At 42.6% G+C, this 13,801-nt stretch overlaps 1 long non-coding RNA gene across 1 annotated transcript; it reads left to right on the forward strand.

Annotated features, from left to right (window-relative positions):
• The first annotated feature begins 337 nt into the window (after positions 1-337).
• On the forward strand, positions 338-5,852 carry LOC308057792. Its single transcript, XR_013925458.1, has 3 exons — positions 338-572; positions 1,260-1,333; positions 5,757-5,852. It is a non-coding gene; the product is annotated as an uncharacterized lncRNA (long non-coding RNA).
• The last annotated feature ends 7,949 nt before the right edge of the window (positions 5,853-13,801 follow it).

The following is a 13,801-nucleotide window of genomic DNA, read 5'->3' on the forward strand; positions in this document are numbered from 1 at the left end:
GTGGGGGAGGGACTTTAGGGCCGGACCAGAGTCTGGGGGAGAAGTTTTAGGGCCAGGGCAGGGAGGTGGAGGTGGGGGATGATTTCAGGAACAGCCTGGGGTGGAGGAGGGTGTCAAGGGAAGTCTTTCAGGGTTGTTTGGGGGGAAGGATTTTAGGGACGGATGTGGTGTCTGGCGGGACGTTTGATGCCACTGTATAGATTCCACTGTATATACATTTATGTCCAGGGATTCTGCTAAGGGGAAGCTGCTGGCTCGGCAAAGGGACAAGATGTCTGAGCTCCCCAGTTGCCACGCTCTGATTTGGTGTGTAGCTCTACGTTAAACACACCTGCGCACAAAGGTTAGGCCAAGCTGACTCTCTAAAGCTGTTAGAAGTGACGAATTAAGGGACCTCTCATCCAGGGAGTCAGCCTTGGGAAGGATGGGGAACAAAGAATGGATGGGGTAAAGATCTGCGTTCTCTTTGGTGATGCAGAAAGAGCCTCTGGGTGAGGACGTTGTGGTCGCAGGAGGAGACAAGCCGATAGAGTGCTGCGATCCGCAGAATGTTGGTTGGAATTTGGACAAAGGTAATTGTTGTGGGGGGAGATCGTGACCTCTGACTCAGATAGCCCCCCGAGAGAGGGCAAGGCCCCGCCTGGGGAGCACGGGGAGCTAGTAAAAAACCTCAGCAGTGCTGTCTGAGGGTGTGTGCTCGTTTGCATTAAAGCAAGCAACTTGTAACCCATCCCGTGCCTGACTGAAAATGTATGTGTAATGCGCTATGAGTGTGCAAGTGCTCTGCTGTCCATAGTGCGTACCCTCGAGGAACTGGGTGAGCACGCTCAGAGGAAACATTCCCCCGTGCTCCCAGCACTGCCATAAAGAATGCAAGCCTTCTGAAACTTGCAAGCAAGTCTTAGAGGGTTTTTCTCCCTGACCGACTTTATGGTATCATTCCCACCATACTGGAGAGAGCAAATCTTTTTCTCTTTGGTGGTGAAAGCAGCTTGGGGAGCGTCACTGAAGTGCAGCACTATTTTAACCTCAGGTCTAAAGTGCCACCGGTCCTACCGTGGAATACATCCTTCCTCAGGCTTTCAGCAAACGGAAAGGATGCATCAGACCCACCCCACAAACATGTCCTGCACTTTTTTTATCTTTCCTGGAACGTGGGGACATGACCCTGCTGGGCCATCAGTGCCACCTGCCTGGGAGCCAAGATGGTGCCTTTACATCCCAGGCTAAGGACTTACCTTCTTTTTTTTCCTTTTCAGCGACTTTAGAGCCATCCTTAGGGAGGCTGGTTAAGCTGGTTTACTGCACAGCTGGTCGCCAGTGGAGGGAAACGGTAAGCTCCACTATTGCCTTTGGTGTTTACTTGTTACCTTGTCGCTCGTTTAAGTGATCTTACCATGCCCCGGCAAGCAGAAGCTATCACTCCACTTTAGGCCTTGGTCTAAAAGGCATGCAAAGCAATATTGAAAGTCATTCTGAGATGTGGAACAGGTCCCAATATACATTTTATAAAAGTGCATCTTGGCTGCTCTTTATCTTTGTATGGGTGTTTTTCCCTTTTCTCCAGACTGTTGAAGCTCTGAAAGGCGCCAATGAGCTGCTCTCCCTCAGTTTGCTCCTTTGCCTTTGGGGAGTGCTGTTCATGTTTTCTTCATGGCTTTGCAGAGGAGAAAATCCATGAATACACAGCCTTGCTTGAATTGATCTTGCTGGAAAGTGGTTGAAAGCTTATTGCTGCCCCATCTTGCAAATGGCATACATTCTGGTTCTGATTTGATGGGCAGCGTGTCGGCTTGTCAGATAACTGTAGAACAATTCAATTGCTCAAAGCAGCAATGCTGATAGGGAGAGTTTACGTACTTCCTTGCACAAAGCAGTACCGGGCTTTTTTCCCTCTGCGTGTGTTTCTGTGCAGACATGTGCGTGAAACACAGGTGTCTCTCTGTGCCACAGGTGGGACTGATGACAGCTTTTCATTTCATTTCAACTAGAATTTAAACAAAGATTGTGCCTGCAAAAGAATTTGAGCAGCTGTCCTTGTTTCCCAGAGCAAGCATCCAAGCACTGGGGAGCAGTTTGCAGGATCAGAACCTGAGCCTGCTCTGGGTGGTAAATCCTCAGGAGAGGAAAGAGAAACCCCAATTTTTTCAATACAGATCTAGTTCCCTTAATATTTTGAGCAGCAGAGGGGGGTGAGATGGGGCGGTGTGGTGACAGGAGAGGGACAGAGGAATGAAGAGAACAGGGGTGGATCTGGGCAGGGAGTGGAGGAAGGAAACCCCTGCTGAAGAGTCAGCAAACCATGAAGTATTCCTATGTGCTAAATTTCATCACACTAGCCTGTTTCCACAGCGAAGACTCCAAAGTTACCCAAAGAAACAAGGAAAAGAGCAATTGGTACTAGTGATGGCAAACACGATGGAGTTCTTGGCAGCATGAGGAAATAGATAACTACTGTAGGAAGTTCAATGACCTAAACTGATGGAAATAAATCTCTGAAACATTTAGGGCAGCTATTGCGTAATTTTTATGTCTGTCTGACTATATATCAATCGATCAATCGATCTTGCAGAAGACCCAGTTGCAAGACCCTACAGTAATATACCTCTGTTCCTGGTAATAACACTTAGCCCTAAGACTCAATATTAAAACTCAACCTTAAGACCTAACCCTGAGACCTAAATTTAAGACTTAAGCTAAGACTTAACCCTAAGACATAATCCTAATACCTAACCCTAAGAGCTAACCTAAAGACCTAACCCTAGAGACTGAACTCTAAGTCTTAACCCTAAGACTCAACCTTAAGACTTAACCCTTTGAATCTATCCCTAAGACCTAACCCTAATACCTAGCCTAATGACTTAACCGCAAGACTGAACCCTACGACTTAACCTAAAGACTTAACCATAAAACTTAACCTTAAGACTTAACCCTAAGACTAAATTGTAAGACTTAGCCCTAAAACTTAACCCTACATATAACCTTAAGACTTAACCCTAAAACTTGACCCTAAGACTCAACATTAAGACTTAACACTAAGACCTAACCCTAAGACCTAAAATAATGACCTAACCAGAAGACTGAACCCTAAGACTTAACATTGAGACTTAACCATAAGACTTAACGCTAAGACTTAACCCTAAGACCTAAATGTGACTTAGCCTTGAATCTTAATCCTACGACTTAAGCCTAAGACTTAACCCTAAGACTTAAACTTAAGACTTATACTTAAGACTTAAACCTAAGACTCAATCCGTAAGACTTAACCTTAAGACTTAACCCTGAGGCTTAAGCTTAAACTTAACCCTGAGACTTAATTCTAAAACATATCCCCAAGACAACTCTAAGACTTAAACCTAAGACTCAATCCATAAGATTAAACTTAAAAATTAACCTTAAGACTTAAACTTAAGAATTAAACATAAATCTTAACGCTGACACTTAACCCTAAGACGTATCCCAAAGACTTAAACTTAAGACTTAACCCTAAGACTCAAAGCCTAGGACTTAAGATTTAACCTTAAGACTGAACACAAAGACTTAACCCTAAAACTTAAATTTATGAGTTAACCTTAAGACTTAACACTAAGACTTAACCTTAAGACATAACCAGAACACTTAAATTTAAGACTTAACCTTAACACTTAACCGTACGACTTAACCTTAAGATTTAACCCTAAGACTTAAATTTAAGACTTATCCTTAAGACTTAACCCTAAGACTTAAATTTAGGTCTTAACCTTAACAGTTAACCCTAAGACATAACCCTGAGACTTAAACCTAATACTTAATCTTAGAGACTTAACCCTTAGACTTAACCTTAAGACTTAACACTAACACTTATAATTAAGACTTGAGCTTAAGACTTAACCTTGTGACTCAACCTTAAAAACTGAACCTGAGACTTAACCCTAAGACTTAACATTAAGACATAACCTTAAGACTTAACCGTAAGACTTAACTCTTAAGATTAACCTTAATTCTTACCCTTAAAACTTAACCCTAAGACTGAACTCTAAGCCTTAAGCCTTACACTTAAACTTAAGACTTTATCTTAAGTCTTTACTCTAAGGCTTAACCCTAAGACTTCATCCTATCTTAACTTAAGATTTACCCCTGAGACTTAAACTTAAGACTTAACCCTGAGACTTAAAGATTTTAACACTAAGAATTGACCCTAGGTCTTAAATTTAAGACATAACATTAAGACTTAACCCTAAGACTTAACCTTAAAACTTAAAACTTAACCCTGAGACCTAACCCTAAGACTTAACCTTAAGACTTAACCAAAAGATTTAACCTTAAAAATCAACCCTAAGACTCAACCTTAAGACTCACCATTAAGACTTAACCCTAGGACTTAACACTAACACTTAACCCTGAGACTTAGCCTTAAGAAGTAACCCTAGGACTTAACCCTGAAACTTAACCTTAAAACTTTAACATTAAAATTTAAGACTTAACCTTAAGACTTAACCCTGAGATTTAACCTTGTACGACTTAACCCTAGGACTTAAATTTTAGACTTCACCCTAAGACTTAACCCTAAAAGTTAACCTTAAGACTTAACCCAAAGACACAACACTGATACTTAATGTTAAGACTTCACCTTAAAACTTACCCCTAAGACTTAACCCTGAGACTTAATCTTAAAGATTATAACCCTAAGAATTAACCCTAGGTCTTAAATTTAAGACTTAACCCTAAGACTTAAACATAAGACTTAACCCTAAGACATAACCCTGAGACTTAACCCTAAGACTGAACCCTAAGACTTAACCTTAAGACTTAACCCTAAATCTTAACCCTGAGATTAACCTTGAGACTTAACCTTAAGACTTATCCCCAAGACTTAAAATTAAGACTTAAACTTATGACTTAACCATAAGACCTAACCCTGAGATTAAATCTTAAGACTTTAACCCTAAGACTTAATAGTAATACTTAACCTTAAGACAAAACCCTAAGACTTAACCCTAAGACATAAACCTAAGACGTAAACTTAAAGATGTAACTATAAGTCTTATCCTTAAGACTTAACCCTAAGACATAACTCTAAGACTTAATCTTAAGTCTTAACCCTAAAACTTAACCCTAAGACTTAACCCTAAGATTTAACCATAAGACTTCACCTTAAGACTTAACCTTAAGATTTAACCTTAAGACTTAACCCTAAGACATAACCCTGAGACCTAACATTGAAACTTAGCCTTGAAACTTAACCCTGAGACTTAACCCTAAGAATTATCCCCTGTTGCGACGGAGGGAAGACACAGTCACTCAATATGAGTGATCAGCAGACTTCATTTATTGTCCCTTACAGTCACCTTTTATGCCTTCTTATAATTAGCTCATACATATTACAAAAGTTAAGCTCATTATTGGTTAGTTGCCTAAATACCAAGCCCGCCCCTAGTTTCTCTTCTGTAGTTATCTGTTCCCACCTGCAACATTCTTTTCCCACTGCAATCTTCCTGTTATTGTGTAACTTTTGCTTTACTTCAGATGGCGCCGATATGTAACTTTGTTAATCAAGAAAGCCGCCTAGAAAGAAACTCCCTAACTTTGGAATAGAAACTGTTGCTATGTCAAGGTAAACTAATAAGTTCCTACTGTTCTAACGGTGTGCCTTAAATGTCAACCAATCAGTGTTTTTTACGCTTAAGATTTGACCAATCAGTGTGTAATATGTAGAAGATAGAAACGTATATAATTGTAAGAAAATCACTAATAAAGGGACATTTGCTTGCATCAAGCTGCATCCCGTCTCTTCATTCACCGCAAATTGGTGACCCCGACGTGATCCGGTGAAGGATCTGACGTGAAGGGACTCTCGAATCGCCTGACTGAGCAACATGCAATGGATCCCACAGAACTTTGAATGATCCACTGAAAGGAAGCGGGAGCCGGCCTGAAATCCCTCCGGAGTTGAGAGGTGAGCTGTGGGAAATGCGTAATGGGGAATCAGGCTTCATCCCCAGAAAGAGATGTATATGAGCTTATGAAAGGTCTCCCTAACAAACATGAGAAAAGTATTTCTGGGCATGACCTTAAAGCAATGCTTAAGTGGGTGCAAGTAGATATGCCTGCAGTGACCGCAACTACAATTTTCACGCGGGAACTTTGGGACGACACAGGGGTGAAATTGTGGGATTCTGCGACAAAAGGCAATACTGAGTCCCACCGTCTGCTCTCTTCGTGGAGAGTTATTTTTGAGACTCTGAAAGCACAAAAAGAAAAGGCAGAGGAAGGAGAGGAGGAGGAGTCGCAAGCTCCTATAGCCCTTTCCTTATCAGCCTCTAAATCACAGTGCTCCAAACCCCTGGGTGTCAATGCAGTGGAGTATCTGCCAGAAGAAGATCCCTTTGACCCAGGACCGGTAGAGCCTGAACAAGAACCTGATTTATACCCTCCTCATCTACGTGATGTGTGGGCAAAAATAAAGAAACAAGCCTTAAAGGAGGGGGATCTAGAAATGGCTAAAACTATAGTTGCTCCGGTCTTGTATTCTCAGGGTCGGGCAGGGGGAGCACGATGGGAGGCTCTTTCTTTTTTGGTTGTTAAAGAACTGCGCCGCACGGTTACGGAACATGGTATTTCTTCTCCCTGTTTTATAAGTCTGTTATCTTCTGTGTTTGATGCTTATGTCATGACTCCTCATGATTTGAAATCTTTAGCACGATTGCTGCTAACCCCGACTCAGTACACGTTATGGGAGTCGCACTGGAGAGGGGGATTGCAAGCACTCCTGCTCACGTACGTTAACCATAATGATGCTGCATCAGCTGCGCTGACAATAGAGCATCTTACGGGCACCGGTGCACGTGCTGATCCGGTAGCGCAGGCTCAACACTGCCCCCGTGCGGCTCTCGAGGCAATTAGAGAAGAGGCGAAAAAGGCTTTTTTCCAGGTCCCTGACTTACAAAAGCCACAAAAAGCTTTTACTAACATCACTCAGGAGTCTCGAGAACCTTATATGCAGTTTATTGGTAGACTAAAACAGGCTTTGGAACGTCAAGTAGATAATGCGGAAGCTCGGGATATATTGTTAACAAAACTAGCTGTTGAAAATGCTAATGCTGATTGTAAAAGGCTACTGAAGTCTCTTCCCAACCCGAACCCCACTCTGGTGGAAATGGTGGAAGCATGTAACCGAATCGGTACGGTTGACCACAAGTTTGAAGCTATGGCTGCTGCTTTTGCAGCGATGTGTGGTGTGGGGAATTGCTATGGTTGTGGTAAGCCTGGTCATCTAAAGAGAAATTGTCTTGCTCGGGCTGCGGGGAATAAACAACAACCTCCTGGTCCTGGAGTTTGTCTGAAATGTCAGAAAGGGCGTGATTATGCTAATCGATGTTGACCTAAGTATGACTTCCAGGGACAACCGATACAGGGAAACCGACCACGGAGCGCGGGGCAGCGACATGCGCAGACACAAATGCCACAGCTGACATTTCAGCATCCTTGGAGAGAAGCACCGACACCTCAAGTCTCTGTCCAGCAACCTCAGGCAGCGCTGGATTGGACCTGGCAACCTCACACACAGTAACACTGCTCGATTCCTTGGTTCATATATTATCAACAAATGTCAAAGGACCATTACCCCCCGATACACAAGCTCTGTTAATTGGTAGATCTTCCACAACATTGTCTGGTCTCTTTGTTTTACCAGGTGTTATTGACTCTGACAGTGTGGACGAAATCAAAATCATGGCACGGACTCCATTTCCACCTTGTACGATACCTCAGGGTAGTCGAATAGTGCAATTGATTCTGATTCCAGCAAGGGTAAACTCTCTTATCACTGATCATCCTCCGCAGAGGAGAGGAGGTTTTGGATCCACAGGGTTACCTCACATTTTGTGGGTACAATCCATTTCTCCACAGCGGCCTATGTATCAGTGTACCCTTATTTACAATGACCAACAAATAGCACTAAATGGGATCATTGACACTGGAGCTGATGTCACAGTAATTTCTCAAGCCAAATGGCCTCCGCAATGGCCACTGACTAATGTCTCTCAGACACTGGCTGGGATAGGGGGCACTGGTAACAGTCGTCAGAGTTTGGAACTAATTCGAATTCAAAGACCAGAGGGACGTGCGGCTTCTGTTAAACCTTTTGTGCTGCCTGTCCCTATGGTTTTGTGGGGATGTGATGTATTGTCACAATGGGGAATGTCCATCCGTACACATTTTTAGATGGGGCCACTGAAGTGCGCAACACCCTAAAAATAACCTGGAAAACTGATGTTCCTATTTGGGTGGATCAATGGCCCCTTCCTTTGGAAAAACTTCGCGCACTTCAAAACTTAGTCTCAGAACAACTGTCCCAAGGACACATTGTACCTTCTACTAGCCCATGGAATTCACCGGGTTTTGTTATTAAAAAACAAACTGGCAAGTGGCGCTTGCTCCATGATCTTAGAAAAATTAATGATGCTATGGAAGATATGGGAGCCCTCCAACCCGGGTTCCCATCCCCGACTATGATCCCTCGACATTGGCATCTAACTGTCATAGATCTTAAAGATTGTTTTTTCAGTATCCCGTTACATCCAGATGATGCCCTGAAATTTGCCTTTTCATTTCCAAGCATCACCATGCAAGCTCCGTTGCAGGGATATCAGTGGGTTGGACTGCCACAAGGTATGAAAAATAGCCCTACAATGTGTCAATGGTACGTTGCAAAAATACTCAGTCCTGTCCGAAATGCTATGCCTACTGTGTTATTGTATCATTATATGGATGACCTTTTAGTGGCAGCACAACATCACGAAGTCATGGAGAAAGCTGTAGCCCTTGTCACAGATGCCATGGATTCGGCAGGTCTCTCTATAGCACCAGAAAAGGTCCAGAAGTTTCCCCCTTGGAAATATCTGGGCTGGCGAATAAGAGCACAAACTATTGTTCCTCAACCATTGCAGATCAATATCAATGTAAGAAACCAGCATGATGCACAAAAATTACTGGGAACAATAAATTGGGTTTGACCACTATTGGGAATTTCTGATACAGACTTGGGTCCTCTGTTTGACCTTCTAAAAGGGGACACTAATCTTTGTTCTCCACGTAATCTTAACTCTGAAGCAGATACATCTTTACAAAAGGTTGCCTCAGCTATTGCTTCTCGACAGGCCCACCGATGGGCCCCTGAACTACCTTTTTACTTGATTATTTTAAACCCTGCACGACAGCCTCATGCCCTGATATTTCAATGGGACCTTCAGAACTCAGACCCCCTGTTGATTACTGAATGGATCTTTTTACCTAACCAGTCTACAAAAACTATTTTGACACAACATGAAATGTTTGCCTCTCTGATTGTTCAAGCTAGATCACGCCTGTTAACCTTATCAGGGAAGGATTTTGTCTGTATTTGTCTGCCAATAACAACAGTATACTTACAATGGCTTTATCAGCAATCAGACACCTTTGTTATGGCACTTGCCGACTATACAGGTCAATTAACTTCCCATCCACCTTCACACAAACTGTTTAACATTGACTTTCGTCTGATGTTAAAACCCAAAAGAAGCAAACAACCCTTACAGGCACTTACTGTCTTTACAGATGGATCAGGCAAATCACATAAATCTGTTCTCCTATGGTGGGATGATCAACAGAGACAATGGGACTCGGACATAGAGACAGTCTCCGGTTCACCTCAAATAGTAGAACTGAATGCAGTTGTTCGTGTTTTCCGAAAATGGAACGTACCACTCAACCTTGTTACTGATTCCACTTATGTTGCAGTTGTTGTTAAACGAGCCGAAGCTTCTGTGCTGCGGAATGTTTCACATTCACAACTTTTTACCCTGTTACAGGAACTTATTTTCCTTTTGGACTCTTGATCTGCACCTTATTTTGTTATGCATATTAGGTCTCACAGCTCACTACCTGGTTTTCTTGCAGAAGGCAATCGACGAGCTGATCTATTGACGTTACCAGTTCAAGTATTGCCAGACCACATTGCACAAGCTAAACTAAGTCACTCTTTTTTCCATCAAAATGCTGGAGCTCTTAAACGACAGCTTGACCTTCCTTCTCAACAAGCGCCAAATATTATTGCTGTCTGTCCTGATTGTCAAAAACATTCTTTCCCATCAATTGCTGCAGGAGTTAACCCTAGAGGATTACAAAGCCTACAATTATGGCAAACAGATGTCACACATTATTCTGAATTTGGTAACCTTAAATATATCCACTCTTCCATTGATACATTTTCAGGTGCCTTGTTTGCCTCTTGTCACACAGGAGAAAAGGCACGAGATGTTCGTAGACATTTAATGCGTGCTTTTGCTACTTTGGGTATTCCCTTAAAGATAAAGACAGATAATGGTCCAGCTTATGTTTCAACAACTATAAAAACCTTTTTTGCCCTGTGGGGTATAACTCATATTACTGGCATTCCTCATTCCCCCACCGGTCAATCTCTCATTGAACGGTCTCATCAGTCGCTAAAACATCTATTACAACAACAAAAAGGGGGAATGGTAATGGCTATTCCAGAGGAACGGTTACAGAAAGCATTGTATGTTTTCAATTTTTTAAATTGTTCTTTAATAGATAACAACCCACCGACAGTTCGACATTTTACTGCAAATACCTTCTTCAAGGCACGGGTTAAAGCCCCAGTATTGGTTCGAGATCCAGAAAAAGGTAAAATTATGGGACCATATCCTCTTGTTACATGGGGAAAAGGTTATGCTTGTGTCTCCACAGAAAAAGGACCCAGATGGATCCCAGCAAAGAATGTACGACCTTTCCGTGAACCTTTACCGCAGACAACTGATACCGACACCGACCCTACAGAATGAAATAAAAACTGTGTGAGGATTTCTGTTTTGCATTAATGTCAGGTAACCAAATTCAGGATATAGCATCTAGATTTCACTTTTTACAGCGCTTGGAATGGACAATATTGCCCTGGATTAAACCACTTAACAAAGGTAATACGTTTGGACCAGACCAGATCCCCAACGCACTGACGGCACCGCTAGCAGATATTATCTTCCGTTACATCGACTTTCAACGACACTGTCATGAACCAGATTGGACAGCATCTCGATTTCTACAGTTATGTTGCTATGAACATGGACCATCTTGTCGACCGTGGATCAAGATTCATCGTGAACTCTGTGATCACGATCGCTGGTGAGTTGTAAGACTAAGGGACAGATGGGGTCATTGGATGTGTTCTGAGTGTAATAATCAAATATTAAGGTTTAATCATATACAGTGGGCTGAACGTTTTATGGGAAAACCTCTTTTGGAATTAGAGGGAGTTATAGGGTTAGGTTCTGAGATTTTGCCAAACTTAGTTTTTGCAAATTTTTTATCATTGATTGAAAGCCTAGAAGTACGGGCTATTGCACGGTTGTTGTTTCAATATATTGTGTTAGCAAGCAGAATTTATATTATTAACAAGAACATTACTGTAGGATTAGAGTGTGGACAATCAATTGCAGTGCCTCGGTCATGGACAGTACGACCAGAAGAATGGCTGGTTGTAAAACGACGATGGAAAAAGAAAAAGAGAAACAAGTGTTGTCAGTAATATGGATAATGATGTTCATACCTGGACCTTGGCCTATTGAAGGTGGCTCTTATCCCCCTTTTCTACGAAAGGTAAATGTTTGGGTCACGTTGGCGAACTTGACTGGACAGGATACTCTGTGTCTTGCTATGGCCACTCCGGATCAGCCTTTTTCCACATGTCTTGTGGGCTTGCCATTAGATGAATGGCCTATACCTAGGGACCTTCAAAGTCTTTTTCCACCCAAAAACGTATCAAAAAATGTGACAGACAATTGGGATGTATGGATACCCCATCTCCCACTGGCCACTTTGGAACCACAAGAAATTGAACTCCTTGGGTCTGTAAAAATGGATTTTTGCATAAAATTTAACTACATGGGAAAGGATCAATCTAGGGCATGGGACGTTTCCCCTACTCATCCTGTTTTTAGAAATGCAAGTATCTGGTGTAATTACACTGCTAACAACTTGTCTAAATCTAGCAATGCTCCGCTCTCACTACCTGCTGGAGTATTTTTTATTTGTGGTGATAGAGCATGGTCTGTCATTCCTTCTCATATAAAAGGAGGTCTGTGTAGCTTAGGGCGACTTTCCGTCCTGACTCCTAACACATCTATGATTTTACAACATTGCTACTCTCGAAGGACAAAGCGTGGCGTTCATGCATTTGCCTCCGATTGTGATGATAACGTACAATTTTGGTCCTTTGGCCAACGCTTTATTGCATCTCTTCTGTTGCCTGGAGCTGCTGCAGGAAAGGCTCTGGCAACATTAGATAAGCTTGGCTGTTGGCTTGCCAAACAAACTAATGCCACAAGCAGTGCCCTGTCTGGTCTTTTATTAGATGTTGATAGTGTTCGCCACGCGACATTACAAAATAGAGCTGCAATAGATTTTTTGCTTCTGGCACAAGGTCATGGTTGTGAAGAATTTGAAGGGATGTGTTGCATGAACCTTTCAGATCATTCGGAATCAATTCATGCTAGCATCCAAAGATTGAGGGATGGAGTTTCTCATCTTCAACAACGTGATACTTGGGATTGGTTAGATAAACTGTTCAGTGGTTGGGGCATTTCAGGATGGTTAAGAAGTTTAGTGAAGATGATTATATATGCTTTAGTTGCTTTTTTGTTTGTTTTATTACTTATACCTTGTCTTTTACAATGCTTACAAAAATTAATAACTCATTTGATTTCAGGGGTTCTTTTTGTGCAACAGGAAGGGGGAGATGTAGGACAAGGCCTCAAGGACAAGAGTCCAAGTACTGATAGCCTGATGAATAGAGACTTGTTAGAACTTGTAGGGCACAAGCCCTGGGAACAAAGGAACAAGCCAACTGCAGACCCCTGAGCCGTTACAGCTGAGGAGGCATCCAGGCGGACAGAGAAACAAGTAGCCAGATAAGGGAACGGATGGCGCCGATATGTAACTTTGTTAATCAAGAAAGCCGCCTAGAAAGAAACTCCCTAACTTTGGAATAGAAATTATTGCTATGTCAAGATAAACTAATAAGTTCCTATTGTTCTAACGGTGTGCCTTAAATGTCAACCAATCAGTGTTTTTTACGCTTAAGATTTAACCAATCAGTGTGTAATATGTAGAAGGTAGAAACATATGTAATTGTAAGAAAATCGCTAATAAATGGACAACTTGCTTGCATCAAGCTGTGTCCCGTCTCTTCATTCGCTGCAGCACCTTACCATCCAGACTGGGTGGAAACAGCTCCCCAGTGTGGCTCAATGCCCTTTCGTCCTCCACAGCCGCCATCCGGTTGTATTCCAGGGCCACATTCCCCGTGTTGGACAGCATGGAACTGAAAAGCAAGAAGGAGGAGTGAAAAGACAATGACCAATAAATACAAAGCAAGTAGAAAAGTAACACTGTATGGTGAGCTTCTGGTACCCCTTCCTTGATGCTCAGGAGTATCTTTGTCCCCAGGCAACTCTGCCACGTCTAGAGCACTGCCCTGGGCTACCCGGAGACAAAGTGTTTCAAAGTTTGGAGGTTAAAGAGGAAAGGGCAGGCATGGTGCCCAGGAGACTTAATCCAAGGGTCTTATTCTGGTCTTTACATCTCAGTTTGACATTATTTTGACTGCAAACCTGTCCTCGAGCAGATGAGGACAGGCAACACGCAATGGAAGCAAATCCATGGTTGTTGTCAGCAGAAAGGCATGGCAGAATTGAACCTTTCCTGGCACGCCTTGGCAGGACGGTGGCCACCATCTCCTGCTTGGCTTTACGTGCAGATATGCAGGCCC

This window comes from Falco punctatus (genome assembly GCF_963210335.1).
Source record: "Falco punctatus genome assembly, contig: scaffold_34, whole genome shotgun sequence".
NCBI lineage: Eukaryota > Metazoa > Chordata > Aves > Falconiformes > Falconidae > Falco > Falco punctatus.